This window comes from Solanum pennellii, chromosome 7, assembly GCF_001406875.1.
Source record: "Solanum pennellii chromosome 7, SPENNV200".
Taxonomy (NCBI): domain Eukaryota; kingdom Viridiplantae; phylum Streptophyta; class Magnoliopsida; order Solanales; family Solanaceae; genus Solanum; species Solanum pennellii.
Window position 1 is genome coordinate 70,661,408 of NC_028643.1, and position 17,564 is coordinate 70,678,971.

Below are 17,564 nucleotides of genomic sequence, written 5' to 3' on the forward strand. Positions count from 1 at the left end.
CTTGTCTATGCAGCCAGTTGGACCTCGCGGCCCGTCCGACCCATTTTAAAGGTAAAAGGAGCCCCGAAGCGCGCAAACCCCCCATTTAGATGATTTTCGTGTGCTATAGCAAACAATTTTTTGGGTTATCCGAACTCCGACGTCAAAAATGCCAAAAGTTTTTATTGACGTCTGTCAAGACCTTGGCTATGCAGCCGATTTTCCGTAACGGCCAGTCCGATCCATCTTAAAGGTCAAACGAGCCCAGAAGAGCCCATTACCCCTATTTAGATGATTTTCCTTTGCTATAGCAAACCGTTTTTTCGGAGATCCGGATTCTGACGTCAAAAATGCAAAAAATTTTGTGAACGTCCTTCAAGACCTTTGTTATGCATCCGCTTGGCCCTCAAGGCCAGTCCGACCCATTTTCAAGGTCAAACGAGCCCCGAAGCGCGCATACCCCCCTATTGTGATGATTTTCCTGTGCTATAGCAAACCTTTTTTTGGGTGATCCGAATTTTGACGTCAAAAATTCCAAAAAATTTTGTGGACGTCTTTAGCCGGTTGTCCCTTATGGGCAGTCCGACCCATTTTCAAGGTCAAACAAACCCCAAGCGTGCATACCCCCCATTTAGACGATTTTCGTGTACTATAGCAAACCAATTTTTGTGTGATCCGGACTACGACGTCAAAAATGCCAAAAATTTTTATTGACATCCGTCAAGATCTCGGATATGAAGCCGGTTGGCCGTCACGGTCATTCTGACCCATTTTCAAGGTCAAACGAGACCCGAAGCGTGCATACTCCCTATTTAGACGATTTTTGTGTGCTATAGCAAACAAGTTTTTGGGTGATCAAAATTCCAACGTAAAAAAATGCCAAAGTTTTTTGTGGACGCCCGTCAAGACCTTGTCTACACATAAGATTGGCCCTCATGGCCAGTACGACCCATTTTCAAGGTCAAACGAGCCTTGAAGCGCGCATACCCCCATTTCGACGATTTTCGTGTGCATTACAAACCATTTTTTAGGAGATCCAGATTCCGACGTTAAAAATGCAAAAGTTTTTGTTGACATCCATTAAGACCTTAACTATGCATGTGGTTGGCCCTCACAGCCAGTTCGACCCACATTCAGGGTCAAACGAGCCCCGAAGAGTGCACACCCCCATTACAACGATTTTTGTGTGCTATAGCAAAGAATTTTTTGGGTGATCTGGATTTCGACGTCAAGAATCCCAAAGTTTTTTGTGGACGTCTCTTAAGACCATGTTTATGCATCCAGTTTGTCCTCACGGTCAGTCCGACCCATTTTCAAGGTCACACAAGCCCCGAAGCGTGCATAGCCCCCATTTAGACGATTTTCGTGTGCTATTGAAAACCATTTTTTGGGTGATCCGGACTTAGACGTCAAAAATGCCAAAAAAAAAATTTGACGTCCGTCAAGACCTTGGCTATGCAGCTGTTTGACCCTCACGGTCAGTCCGACCCATTTTCAAGGTCAAACGAGCATTGAAGCGCGCATACCCTCCCCATTTAGACGATTTTTGTATGCTATAGCAAACCATTTTTGGGTGATCCGGACTCCGACGCCAAAAATGCCAAATATTTTTATTAACGTCTGTCAAGACCTTGTCTATGCAGCCGGTTGGCCCTCAAAGCCAGTCTAACCCATATTCAAGGTCAAAAAAGCCTTGAAGCGCGCATACCCCCCATTTAGATGATTTTCGTGTGCTACAGCAAGCCATATTTTGGGTGATCCGGATTCCGACGTCAAAAATGCCAAAAATTTTTGTGGTCGTCTGTTATGACCTTTGCTATGCATCAAGTTGTCCCTCACGGCCAGTCCTACCCATTTTCAAGGTCAAACGAGCCCCGGAGCGCGCATACCCCCCATTTAGATGATTTTCGTGTGCTATAGCAAACCATTTTTTGGGTGATCCGGAATCTGATGTCAAAAATGCTAAAACCTTTTGTGGACGTCCTTTAAGACCTTGTCTATGCTACCGGTTGGCCCTAACGGCCAGTCCGACCCATTTTCAAGGTCAAACGAGCCCGGAAGAGCGTATACCCCCCATTTCGACGAGTTTCGTGTGTTATAGAAAACCATTTTATAGGTGATACGGATTCCGACGTCAAAAATGCCAAAACTTTTTGTGTACGTTCGTCAAGACCTTGGCTATGCAGCCGGTTGTCCCTCACAGCCAGTCTGACCCATCTTCATGGTCAAACAAGCCTTGAAGCGTGCATACCCCCCATTTCGACGATTTTTGTGTGCTATAGCAAACCATTTTTTGGGTGATCCGGATTCCGACGTCAAAAATGCCGAAAATTTTTGTGGACGTCCGTTAATACCTTGGCTATGCATCCAGTTGGCCCTCACGGCCAGTCCAACCCATTTTCAAGGTCAAACGAGCACCGAAGCGCGCATACCCCCCATTTAGACGATTTTAGTGTGAACCATTTTTTGGGTGATCCATACTCCGACGTAAAAAATGCTAAAAAATTTATTGACGTATTTCAAGACCTTGTCTATGCAGCCGGTTGTCCCTCACGGCCACTCCGACCAATTTTCAAGGTAAAATGAGCCACGAAACGCGCATACCCCCAATTTAGACGTTTTTCGTGTGCTATAGCAAGTCTTTTTTTGGGTGATCCGGATTCCGACGCCAAAAATACCAATATCTTTTGTGGACGTTCGTCAAGACCTTGTCTATGCATTCGGTTGGCCATGACGGCCAATCCTACCCATTTTCAAGGTCAAACGAGCCCTAAAGCGCGCATACCCCCCATTTCGACGATTTTCGTGTGCTATTGCAATCCATTTTTTGGGTTATCCAGATTCCGACGTTAAAAATGCCAAATTTTTTATGGATATCTGTTAAGACCTTGGCTATGCATCCGGTTGGCCCTCACGGCAATTCCGACACACATTCAAGGTCAAACGAGCCCCAAAGCGTGCATACCCCTCATTTCGATGATTTTCGTGTGCTATAGCAAACCATTTTTTGGGTGATCCGGATTCCGACGTAAAAAATGCCACAGTTTTTTATGGACGTCTGTTAAGACCATGGCTATGCATCCAGTTGGCCGTCACGGTTAGTCCGGCCCATTTTCAAGGTCAAACAAGCGCCAAAGCAGACGATTTTCGTGTGCTATTGCAAACCTTTTTTTGGGTGATTCAGACTAAGACGTAAAAAATGCAAAAAAAAATTTGACGTCCTTCAAGACCTTGGCTATGCTGCCGGTTGACCCTCACGACCAGTCCGACCCATTTTCAAGGTCAAACGAGACCCGAAGCGCGCATACCACCCATTTAGACGATTTTCATAAGTATATAGCAAACCATTTTTTGGGTGATCCGGACTCCAACGTCAAAAATGCCAAATTTTTTGTGGACGTCCGTCAAGTTCTTGTCTATGCATCCGGTTGGACCTCACGGCCAGTCCGACCCATTTTCAAGTAAAACGAGCCCCGAAATGCGCATACCCCCATTAAGATGATTTTTGTGTGTTATAGCAAACCATTTTTTGGATGATCCGGATTTTAACGTCAAAAATTCCAAAAAATTTTTGGACGTCCTTCAAGACCTTGGCTATGCAGCCGGTTGGCTCTCATGGCAAGTATCACCCAATTTCAAGGTCAAACGAGCCCTGGAGCGCGCATACCTCCAATTTCAACGATTTTCGTGTGCTATAGCAAACCAGTATTTGAGTGATCTGGATTCCGACGTTAAAAATGCCTAAATTTTTTGTGGCCGTCCGTCAAGACCTTGTCTACACATCCGATTGGCCCTCATGGCCAGTACGACCCATTTTCAAGGTCAAACAAGCCTTGAAGCGCGCATACCCCCATTTCGACGATTTTCGTGTGCTATAGCATACCATTTGGGTGATCCAAATTTTGAAATCAAAAATTACAAAAAGTATTTTTGATGTCCGTCAAGACCTTGTCTATGCAGCCGTTTGGCTCTCACGGCCAGTCCGACCCAATTTCAAGGTCAAACGAGCCCTGAAGCGCGCATACCTCCCATTTCGATGATTTTCCTGTGCTATAGCAAACCATTTTTGGGTGATCTGGATTCCGATGTCAAAATGCAAAAAAAAATTCTGGACGTCCATCAAAACCTTAGCTATTCTTCCGGGTTGGCCTCACGGACAGTCCGACCCATTTTCAAGGTCAAAAAAGCCCCGAAGCGAGCATACCTCCTATTTAGACGATTTTCCTGTGCTATAGCAAACCATTTTTTGGGTGATCCGGATTCCGACGTCAAAAATTCTAATATTTTTTGTGGTCGTCGATATGGACCTTGGCTATGCATCCGGTTGTCCCTCACGGCTAGTCCGACCCAATTTAAAGGTCAAACGAGCCCCGAAGCACGCATACCCCCCTATTTAGACGATTTTCGTGTGCTATAGCAAATAATTTTTTGGGTGATCCGGATTCCGATGTCAAAAATGCCAAAGTATTTTGTGGACGTCCGTCAAGACCTTGTCTACACATCCAATTGTCCCTCATGGCCAGTACGACCAATTTTCAAGGTCAAACGAGCCTTGAAGCGCGCATACCCCCATTTCGACGATTTTCGTGTGTATAGCAAACCATTTTTTGGGTGATCCGGATTCCGACGTCGAAAATGCCAAAACTTTATGTGGACGTCTGTCAGGACCTTGGCTTTGCACCAAATTGGCCTCACGGCCAGTCCGACCCATTTTAAAGGTAAACGAGCCCTGAAGCGCGCATACCCCCATTTAGACGATTTGCGTGTGCTATAGCAAGACATTTTTTGGGTGATCCGGTTTTCGATGCCAAAAATGCCAATATTTTTTTTGGACGTTCGTCAAGACCTTATCTACGCATACGGTTGGCCATCACAGCTAATCCGACCTATTTTTGAGGTCAAACGAGACCAAAAAGCGCGCATACCCCTATTTCGACGATTTTCTTGTCCGATAGCAAACCATTTTTTGGGTGATCCAGATTCCGACGTCAAAAATGCCAAAAATTTTTGTGGACGTCCATTAAGACCTTGGATATTCATCCGATTGGCCCTCACGGCCAGTCTGACCCATTTTAAAGGTCAAACGAGCCCCGAAGCGTGCATTCCCCCGTATTTCAATGATTTTTGTGTGCTATAGCAAACCTTTTTTTGGGAGATCCGTATTCCGACGTCAGAAATGCCAAAAAATTTTATGGACATCTGTTAAGACCATGGATATGCATCCAGTTTGTCCTCGCGGTCATTTCGGCCAATTTTCAAGGTCAAACAAGCCCCGAAGCGCGCATACCACCCCATTTAGACGATTTTCCTGTGCGATTGCGAACCATTTTTTGGGTGATCCGTACTCTGACGTCAAAAATGCCAAAAAGAAATTTTGACGTCCATCAAGACCTTGGCTATGCAGCCGGTTGACCCTCACGGCCAGTCCGACCCATTTTCAAGGTCAAACGAGCCCCAAAGTGCGCATACCCCCCATTTAGACGATTTGCATGTTCTATAGCAAACCATTTTTTGGGTGATCCGGATTCCGACGTCAAAAATGCCAATTTTTTGTGGACTTCCGTCAAGATCTTGGCTATGCATCCGGTTGCCCCTCACGGACAGTCCGACCCATTTTCAAGTAAAACGATCCCCGAAGCGCACATACCCCCATTTAGATGATTTTCGTGTTCTATAGCAAACTATTTTTTGGGTGATCCGGATTCTAACGTCAAAAATTCCAAAATTCTTTTTGGACGTCCGTCAAGACCTTGGCTATGCAGCCGGTTGGCTCTCACGGCCAATCCGAGTCTTGAAGCACGCATACCTCTCATTTCGATGATTTTCGTGTGATATAGCAAACAATTTTTTGGGTGATCTGGATTCTGACAAAAAAAATGCAAAATTTTTTTGTGGACGTCTATCAAGACCTTGGCTATTCTTCCAAATGGGCCTCACGGCCAGTCCGACCAATTTTCAAGGTCAAACGAGCCCAAAAGCGAGCATACCTCCCATTTAGACGAATTTCTTGTGCTATAGCAAACCATATTTGGGTGATCCGGATTCCAACGTCAAAAATCCAATATTTTTTGTGGACGTCCATCTAGACCTTGTCTATGTATCCAGTTGTCCCTCACGGATTGTCCGACCCAATTTAAAGGTCAAACGAGCCCCGAAGCGCGCATACCCCCCATTTAGACGATTTTCGTGTGCTATAGCAAACAATTTTTTGGGTGATCCGGGTTCCTACGTCAAAAATACCAAAGTTTTTTGTGTACGTCCGTCAAGACCTTGTATACACATCCGATTGGCCCTCATGGCCAGTATAACCCATTTTCAAGGTCAAACGAACAACGAAGCGCGCATACCCCTATTTCAACGATTTTCGTGTGCATAACAAACCATTTTTTGGGTGATCCAGATTTCACGTCAAAAATGCAAAAAATTTATGTGGACGTCCGTCAAGTTCTTGGATATGAAGCCGATTGACCCTCAAATGTCCAGTACGACTGACATTCAAGGTCAAACGAGCCCCAAAGCGTGCATACCCTCCATTTTGACGATTTTTGTGTGCTATAACAAACCATTTTTTGGTTGATCCGGATTTCGACGTCAAAAATGCCAAATTTTTTTGTGGACGTCAGTTAAGACCTTGGCTATGCATCTGTTGTCCTTCACGGCCAGTATGACCCATTTTCAAGGTCAAACGAGCACCGAAGCGCGCATACCCCCCATTTAGACGATTTTCGTGTGCTATAGCAAACCATTTTTTGGGTGATCCAAATTCCAACGTCAAAAGTTCCAAAAAAATTTATTGACGTCTGTAAATACCTTGTCGATGCAGCCGGTTGGCCCTCACGACCAGTCCCATCCATTTTCGAGGTAAAACGAGCCCTGAAGCGCGCATACCCCCATTTAGACTATTTTCGTGTGTTATAGCAAGCAATTTTTTTGTTGATCCAGATTCCGACGTCAGAAATGCCAAAAGATTTTGTGAACGTCCATCAAGACCTTGGATATGCATCCAGTTGGCCCTCACGGCCAGTCTGACCCATTTGTAAGGTCAAACGAGCTCCGAAGCGTGCCTACCCCCTATTTTAGACGATGTTCTTGTGCTATAGCAAACCATTTTTTGGGTGATCCGGACTCCGACGTAAAAAATGCAAATTTTTTTTATTAACGTCCGTTAAGACCTTGGATAAGAAGCCGGTTGGACCTCACGTCCAGTCCGACCTATTTTCAAGGTCAAACAAACCCCGAAGCGCGCATATCCATCATTTAGACGATTTTCTTGTGCTATAGCAAACCATTTTTTGGGTGATCCGGATTGCGACGTCAAAAATGCAAAAAATTTTTGTGGAAGTCCGTCAAGAGTTTTGATATGAATTCGGTTGGCCCTCACGGCCGGTCCGACCCATTTTCAAGGTCAAACGAGCCACGAATCGCGCATACCCTCATTTAGATGATTTTCGTGTGCTATAGCAAATCATTTTTTGGGTGATCCAGAATCCAATGTCAAAAATTCCAAAAATTTTGTGGACGTCCGTCAAAACCTTGGCTATGCATCCGGTTGGATCTCACGGCCAGTCCGACCAATTTCAAGGTCAAAGAAGCCCCGAAGCGCGCATACCTCCCATTTCGACGATTTTCATGTGCTATAGTAATCCATTTTTTGGGTGATCCGAATTCTGACGTCAAAAATGTCAAAAATTTTTGTGGACGTCCGTCAAGACCTTGGCTAGGCATCTGGGTGGCTCTCACGGCCAGTCCAACCCATTTTCAAAGTCAAACGAGCCCCGAAGCGAGCATACCCCCCATTTAGACGATTTTTGTGTGCTATAGCAAACCATTTTTTGGGTGATCCGGATTTCGACATCAAAAATTCCAATATTTTTTGTGGATGTCTGTCTAGACCTTGGCTATGCGTCCGGTTATCCCTCACCGCTAGTCCGGCCCAATTTCAAGGTAAAACGAGCCCCAAAGTGCGTATACCCCCTACTTAGACGATTTTCATGTGCTATAGCAAACCATTTTTGGGTGATCCGGATTCCAATGTCAAAAATGCCAAAAAAAATTTGTGGACGTTCGTCAAGACCTTGGCTATGCAGCCAGTTGTCCCTAACAACCAGTCTGACCCATATTCAAGGTCAAATGAGCCTCGAAGAGCGCATACCCCCCATTTAGACGATTTTCGTGTGCTATAGCAAACCATTATTTGGGTGATCCGGATTCCGACGTCAAAAATGCCAATATTATTTGTGGACGTCCTTTAAGACCTTGTCTATGCAGCCGGTTTCCCCTCACGACCAGTACAACCCATTTGCAAGGTCAAACGAGCCCCGAAGCGCGCATACCCCCTATTTAGACGATGTTCGTGTGCTATAACAAACTATTTTTTGGGTGATCCTGACTCCGACATAAAAAATGCCAAAAATTTTTATAGACGTTCGTCAAGACCTTGGATATGAAGCCGGGTGGACCTCACGGCTAGTCCGACCCATTTTCAAGGTCAAACAAGCCCCGAAGCGCGCATACCCCCCATTTAGAAGATTTTCGTGAGCTATAGCAAACCATTTTATGGGTGATCCATATTCCGACGTCAAAATGCCGAAATTTTTTGTGGACGTCCTTCAAGAGCTTGGATATGAATCCGGTTGGTCCTCACGGCAAGTCCGACCCATTTTCAAGGTCAAACGACTTTTAGACAATTTTCGTGTGCTATAGCAAATCATTTTTTGCGTGATCCGGATTCCAACTTCAAAAATTCAAAAAAATTTTGTGGACGTCTGTCAAAACCTTGGCTATGCATCCGGTTGGCTCTCACGGCCAGTGCGACCCAATTTCAAGGTCAAACGAGTCCCGAAGCACGCATACCTCCCATTTTAACGATTTTCGTGTGCTATAGCAAACCATTTTTTGGGTTATCCGGATTCCAACGTCAAAAATGCCAAAATTTTTTGTGGACGTCAATCAAGACCTTAGCTATGCATCCGGGTGGCCCTCACGGCCAGATTGACCCAATTTAAAAGTCAAACGAGCCCCGAAGCGAGCATACCCCCTATTTAGACAATTTTTGTGTGCTAGTAAACCATTTTTTGGGTGATCCGGATCCCGACATCAAAAATTGCAATATTTTTTAAGGACGTCCATATAGACCTTGGATATGCAGCCGGTTATCCCTCACGGCTAGTCCGACCCTATTTCAAGGTCAAACGAGCCACGAAGCGCATATACCCCTAATTTAGATGATTTTCATGTGCTATAGCAAATCATTTTTTGTGTGATCCAGATTCCGACGTCAAACATGCCAAAACTTTTTGTGGACGTTCGTCAAGACCTTGGCTATTCAGCCGGTAGGCCCTCACAGCCAGTCTGACCCCATATTCAAGGTCAAATGAACCCCGAAGCGCGCATACCCCCAATTTAGACGAATTTCGTGTGCTATAGAAAACCATTTTTCGGGTTATCCGGATCCCGACGTCAAAAATGCTAAAAAACAATTTGATGTCCGTCAAGAACTTTTTTACACATTCGATTTTCCCTCACGGCCAGTCTGACCCATTTACAAGGTCAAACGCGCACTAAAGCGCGCAAACCCCTTATATAGATTATTTTCGTGTGCTACAGCAAACCATTTTTTGGGTGATCCGGATTCCGACGTCAAAAATGCCAAAACTTTTTGTGGACGTTCGTTAAGACCTTGTTTATGGAGCCGGTTGGCCCTCACAGCAAGTCTGACCCATATTCAAGGTCAAACAAGCCCCGAAGCGTGAATACCCCTATTTTGATGATTTTTGTATGCTATAGCAAACCATTTTTTTGGTGATCCGGATTCCGACATCAAAAATGCCAAAAACATTTGTGGACGTCTGATAAGACCTTGGCTATGCATCCAGTTGGCCCTCACGGCAAGTCCGACCTATTCTAAAGGTCAAACGAGCCCTAAAGGGCGCATACCCCCCATTTAGACGATTTTCGTGTGCTATTATAGCAAACCATTTTTCGGGTGATCCAAACTACAACGTTAAAATGCCAAAAATTTTTATTGACATCGGTCAAGACCGTGGCTATGCATCCGGTTGGCCCTCACGGACAGTCCGACCCTTTTTCAAGGTCAAACGACCCCGAAGCACGCATACACACCATTTAGACGATTTTCGTGTACTATAGCAAACCATAATTTGGGTGATCCGTATTCCGACGTAAAAAATTCCAAAAATTTTTGTGGACGTCCTCAAGACCTTGGCTATGCAGCCGGTTGTCTCTCACGGCCTGTCCGACCCAATTTCAAGGTCAAACGCGCCCCGTAGCGCATACCCCCCATTTCAATGATTTTCATGTGCTATAGTAAACCATTTTCTGGATGATACGGATTCCGACGTCAAAAATGCCAAAACATTTTGTGGACGTCGGTCAAGAGCTTTGTTATGCATCCGGTTGGCCCTCATGGCAAGTCCGACACATTATCAAGGTCAAACCAGCCCCGAAGTGCACATACCCCCTATTTAGATGATTTTCGTGTGCTATAGCACACCATTTTTTTGGGTGATCCGGATTCCGACGTCAAAAATTCCAAAAAATTTTGTGGACGTCCGTCAAGACCTTGGCTATGAGATAGTTGGCTCCCACTGCCAGTCCAACCCAATTTCAAGGTCAAACAAGCCCCGAAACACGCATACCCCCCATTTAGACGATTTTATTGTGCAATAGCAAACCATTTTTTGGGTGATCAGGATTCCGACGTCAAAAATTCCAAATTTTTTCGTGGACGTCCTTCAAGACCTTGTCTATGCAGCCGGTTGTCTCTCACGGCTGGTCGGACCTAAATTTAAGGTAAAATAAGCTCCGCAACGTGCATAACCCCCATTTCGACGATTTCGTGTGCTATAGCAAACCATTTTTTGGGTGATCCGGATTCCGGCGTCAAAACTGCCAATAGTTTTTGTGGACGTCCATCAATACCTTGTCTATGCAGGCGGTTTGCCCTCACGTGCAGTCCGACCCATTTTCAAGGTAAAATGAGCCCTGAAGCGCACATACCCTCCATTTATACGATTTTCATGTGCTATAGAAAACCATTTTTTGGGTGATCCAGATTCTGACGTCAAAAATGCCAAAAATTTTTGTGGATGTCTTTTAAGACCTTGGCTATGCATCCGGTTGTCCCTCACGAGCATTTCGGCCCATTTTCAAGGTCAAACGAGCCCCGAAGCGCATACCCCCCATTTCGACGATGTTTGAGATCTATAGCAAACTATTTTTTGGGTGATCCTGATTCCGACGTCAAAAATGCCAAAATTTTTTGTGGACGTTCGTTAAAACCTTGGCTATGCATTCGGTTGGCCCTGACGGCCAGTCCGACCCATTTTCAAGGTCAAACGATCCATAAAGCGCTCATACTCCCCATTTCGACAATTTTCGTGTGCAATAGCAAACCATTTTTTCGGTTATCCGGATTCAGACGTCAAAAATGCCAAAAATTTTTGTGGACGTCCTTTAAGACCTTGTATGTGCAGACGGTTGTCTCTCACGAGCAGTCCGGCGCATTTTCAAGGTAAAAAGAGTCCCGAAGTGTGCGTACCCCCCATTTCGACGATTTTCGTATAGCAAACAATATTTTTGGGTGATCCGGATTTTGACGTCAAAAATGCCAAAATTTTTTGTGGACGTCATTTAAGACCTTGGCTATGCATCCAGTTGGCCCTCACGGCTAGTCCGACCCATTTACAAGGTCAAACGATTCCCAAAGCGCGCTACCCCCCATATAGACGATTTTCGTGTGCTATAGCAAACCATTTTTTGGGTGATCTGGATTCCGACGTCAAAAGTTCCAAAATTTTTTGTGGACGTCCATCAAGAACTTGGATAGGCAGCTGGTTGGCTCTCACGGCCGGTCCGACCCATTTTTAAGGTCAAACAAGCCCCAAAGCGCGCATACCCCCTATTTCGACGAGTTTCGTGTGCTATAGCAAACCATTTTTTGGGTGATCCGGATTTCGACGTCAAAAATTCCAAAATATTTTGTGGACGTCCGTTAAGACCTTGTCTATGCAGCCAGTTGGACCTCACAGCCAGTCCGACCCATTTTCAAGGTCAAACGAGCCCCGAGCGCACACCCCCCATTTAAACGATTTTCGTGTGCTATAGCAAACCATTTTTTGGTTTATCAGAACTGTGACGTCAAAAATGCCAAAAAATTTTATTGACGTCCGTCAAGATCTTGGCTATGCAGCCAGTTTGCCCTCACGACCAATCCGACACATTTTAAACGTCAAACGAGCCCCGAAGCGCCCATTACCCCCTATTTATACGATTTTCCTTTGCTATAGCAAACCATTTTTTTGGAGATCCGGATTCCGACGTCAAAAGTGCAAAAATTTTTGTGGACGTCCTTCAAGACCTGTCTTATGCATCCGCTTGGCAATCACGGCCAGTCCGACCCATTTCCAAGGTCTAAGGAGCCCTGAAGCGCGCATACCCCCCTATTTGCACGATTTTCCTGTGCTATAGCAAACCATTATTTGGGTGATCCGAATTCCGACGTCAAAAATGCCAAAAAATTTTGTAGACGCCTTTAAGACCTTGGCTATGAAGCCGGTTGTCCCTTATGGGCAGTCCGACCCATTTTCAAGGTCAAACGTGCCCCGAAGCGTACATACCCCCCATTTAGACGATTTCCGTGTGGTATAGCAAACCATTTTTTGGGTGATCCGGACTACGACGTCAAAAATGCCAAAAAATTTTATTGACATCCGTCAAGATCTTGTATATGCAGCCGATTGGCCGTCACGGTTAGTCCGACCCATTTTCAAGGTCAAACGAGACCAGAAGCGTGCATACTCCCTATTTCGACGATTTTCGTGTGCTATAGCAAACCATTTTTTGGGTGTTCCGGATTCCGGCATCAAAATTGCCAATATTTTTTGTGGAAATCCGTCAATACCTTGGCTATGCATCCGGTTTTCCCTCACGGTGAGTCCGACCCATTTTCAAGGTAATATGAGCCCCGAAGCGCGCATACCCTCCATTTAGACGATTTTCTTGTGCTATAGAAAACCATTTTTTGGGTGATCCAGATTCCGACGTCAAAAATGCCAAAATTTATTGTGGATTTCCGTTAAGACCTTGGATATGCACCTGGTTGTCCCTCACGGGCAGTCCGGCCTATTTTCTAGGTCAAACGAGCCCCGAAGCGCGCATTACCACCTATTTGGACAATTTTCGTGTGCTATGGCAAACCATTTTATGGGAGATCCGTATTCCGACGTCAAAAATGCAAAAATTTTTGTGGACGTCCTTGAAGACCTTGATTATGCATCCGGTTGGCCCACACGTCCAGTTCGACCCATTTTCAAGGTCTAACGAGCCCCGAAGCGCGCATACCCCCCTATTTCAACGATTTTCGTGTGCTATAGCAAACCATTTTTTAGGTGATCTGGATTCCGACGTCAAAAATTCCACAATTTTTTTTGGACGCCTTTAAGACCTTGGGTATGCAGACGATTGTGCCTCATGGGAAGTCCGGTCCATTTTCAAGGTCAAACGAGCCCCGAAGCGCGCATACCCTCTATTTCAACGATTTTCGTGTGCTATAGCAAACCATTATTTGGGTGACCCGGATTCCAATTTAAAAAATGCCAAAAAATTTAATTGACGTCCGTCAAGATCTTGGCTATGAAGTCGGTTGTCCCTCATGGCCAGTCCGACCCATTTTCAAGGTCAAACGAGCCCCGAAGAGCGCATACCCCCCATTTAGACGATTTTCGTGTGCTATATATAGCAAACCATTTTTTAGGTGATCCGGACTCCAACGTCAAAAATGCCAAAAAATTTTATGGATGTCTGTCAAGGCCTTGTTTACTCATCCGATTGGCCCTCATGGCCAGTCCAACCCATTTCAAGGACAAACGAGCACTGAAGCGCGCATACCTCCCATTTTGACGATTCTCATGTGCTATAGCTAATCAATTTTTAGGTGATTCGGATTCCGACGTCAAAAATGCCAAAACTTTTTGTAGACGTTCGTCAAGACCTTCGCTATGCAGCCGGTTGTCCCTCACAGCTAGTCTGACCCATATTCAAGGTAAAAAAAGCATTGAAGCGTGCATACCCCCCATTTCGCCGATTTTTGTGTGCTATAGCAAACCATTTTTTGGGTGATCCGGATTTCGACGTCAAAAATGCCAAAATTTTTTGTTGTCGTCCATTATGACCTTGGCTATGCATCAAGTTGGCCCTCATGGCCAGTCCGACCCATTTTTAAGGTCAAACGAGCCCCGAAGCGCGCATACCCCCCATTTAGATGATTTTCGTGTGCTATAGCAAACCATTGTTTGGGTGATCCGGACTCCGCCGTCAAAAATGCTAAACCCTTTTGTGGACGTCCTTTAAGACCTTGGCTATGCTACCGGTTTGCCCTAACGGCCAGTCCGATCCATTTTCAAGGTCAAACGAGCCCAGAAGAGCGTATACCCCCCATTTCGACGAGTTTCGTGTGTTATAGCAAACCATTTTATAGGTGATCCAGATTCCGACGTCAAAAATGCCAAAATTTTTTGTTGTCGTCCATTATGCCCTTGGCTATGCATCAAGTTGGCCCTCATGGCCAGTCCGACCCATTTTTAAGGTCAAACGAGCCCCGAAGCGAGCATACCCCTCATTTCGACGATTTTCGTGTGCTATAGCAAACCATTGTTTGGGTGATCCGGACTCCGCCGTCAAAAATGCTAAACCCTTTTGTGGACGTCCTTTAAGACCTTGGCTATGCTACCGGTTTGCCCTAACGGCCAGTCCGATCCATTTTCAAGGTCAAACGAGCCCAGAAGAGCGTATACCCCCCATTTCGACGAGTTTCGTGTGTTATAGCAAACCATTTTATAGGTGATCCAGATTCCGACGTCAAAAATGCCAAAATTTTTTGTTGTCGTCCATTATGCCCTTGGCTATGCATCAAGTTGGCCCTCATGGCCAGTCCGACCCATTTTTAAGGTCAAACGAGCCCCGAAGCGAGCATACCCCTCATTTCGACGATTTTCGTGTGCTATAGCAAACCATTGTTTGGGTGATCCGGACTCCGCCGTCAAAAATGCTAAACCCTTTTGTGGACGTCCTTTAAGACCTTGGCTATGCTACCGGTTTGCCCTAACGGCCAGTCCGATCCATTTTCAAGGTCAAACGAGCCCAGAAGAGCGTATACCCCCCATTTCGACGAGTTTCGTGTGTTATAGCAAACCATTTTATAGGTGATCCAGATTCCGACGTCAAAAATGCCAAAATTTTTTGTTGTCGTCCATTATGCCCTTGGCTATGCATCAAGTTGGCCCTCATGGCCAGTCCGACCCATTTTTAAGGTCAAACGAGCCCCGAAGCGAGCATACCCCTCATTTCGACGATTTTCGTGTGCTATAGCAAACCATTGTTTGGGTGATCCGGACTCCGCCGTCAAAAATGCTAAACCCTTTTGTGGACGTCCTTTAAGACCTTGGCTATGCTACCGGTTTGCCCTAACGGCCAGTCCGATCCATTTTCAAGGTCAAACGAGCCCAGAAGAGCGTATACCCCCCATTTCGACGAGTTTCGTGTGTTATAGCAAACCATTTTATAGGTGATCCAGATTCCGACGTCAAAAATGCCAAAATTTTTTGTTGTCGTCCATTATGCCCTTGGCTATGCATCAAGTTGGCCCTCATGGCCAGTCCGACCCATTTTTAAGGTCAAACGAGCCCCGAAGCGAGCATACCCCTCATTTCGACGATTTTCGTGTGCTATAGCAAACCATTGTTTGGGTGATCCGGACTCCGCCGTCAAAAATGCTAAACCCTTTTGTGGACGTCCTTTAAGACCTTGGCTATGCTACCGGTTTGCCCTAACGGCCAGTCCGATCCATTTTCAAGGTCAAACGAGCCCAGAAGAGCGTATACCCCCCATTTCGACGAGTTTCGTGTGTTATAGCAAACCATTTTATAGGTGATCCAGATTCCGACGTCAAAAATGCCAAAATTTTTTGTTGTCGTCCATTATGCCCTTGGCTATGCATCAAGTTGGCCCTCATGGCCAGTCCGACCCATTTTTAAGGTCAAACGAGCCCCGAAGCGAGCATACCCCTCATTTCGACGATTTTCGTGTGCTATAGCAAACCATTGTTTGGGTGATCCGGACTCCGCCGTCAAAAATGCTAAACCCTTTTGTGGACGTCCTTTAAGACCTTGGCTATGCTACCGGTTTGCCCTAACGGCCAGTCCGATCCATTTTCAAGGTCAAACGAGCCCAGAAGAGCGTATACCCCCCATTTCGACGAGTTTCGTGTGTTATAGCAAACCATTTTATAGGTGATCCAGATTCCGACGTCAAAAATGCCAAAACTTTTTGTAGACGTTCGTCAAGACCTTGGCTATGCAGCCGGTTGTCCCTCAGAGCCAGTCTGACCCATCTGCATGGTCAAACAAGCCTTGAAGCGTGCATACCCCCCCATTTCGACGATTTTTGTGGGCTATTGGAAACCATTTTTGGGTGATCTGGATTCCGACGTCAAAAATGCCGAAAATTTTTGTGGACGTCCGTTAACACCTTGGCTATGCATCCAGTTGGCCCTCACGGCCAGTCCGACCCATTTTCAAGGTCAAACGAGCACCGAAGCGTGCATACCCCCCATTTAGACGATGTTAGTATGCTATAGCGAACCATTTTTTGGGTGATCCAGACTACGACGTAAAAAATGCTAAAAAAATTTATTGACGTCCGTCAAGATCTTGGCTATGCAGTCGGTTATCCCTCACTTTCAGTCCGGCCCACTTTCAAGGTCAAATGAGACCTGAAGCGCGCATACCCCCCATATAGACGATTTTCATGTGCTATAGAAAACCATAATTTGGGTGATCCAGATTCCGACGTCAAAAATGCCAATATATTTTGTGGACGTCCTTTAAGACATTTTCTATGCAGCCGGTTGACCCTCGCGGGCAGTCCGGCCCATTTTCAAGGTCAAACAAGCCCCGAAGCGCACATACCTCCCATTTCGATGATATTCGTGTGCTATAGACAACCATTTTTTGGGTGATTCCAATTCGACGTCAAAAATGCCAAAATTGTTCGTGGACGTCCTTCAAGACCTTGGAAATGCATCCGGTTGGCCCTCACGGCCAGTCCGACCCATTTTAAATGTCAAACGAGCCCCGAAGCGAGCATACCCTCTATTTAGACGATTTTTGTGTGCTCTAGCAAACTATTTTTTGGGTGATCCGGATTCTGACGTAAAAAATTCCATTATTTTTTTGTGGACGTCCGTCTTGACCTTGTCTATGAAGACGATTTTCCCTCACAGACAGTAAGACCCAATTTCAAGGTCAAACGAGCCCTGAAGCGCGCATACCCCCCATTTAGTTAATTTTTGTGTGCTATAAAAAACCATTTTACGGGTGATCCGGATCCCGACGTAAGAAATGCTAAAAATTTTTTTGATGTCCATCAAGAACTTATTTACGCATTTGATTTGCCCTCACGGACAGTCCGACCCATTTACAAGGTCAAACGAGCCCTGAAGCGCGCAAACCCCTTATATAGACGATTTTCGTGTGCTACAACAAACTATTTTTTGGGTGATCCGGATT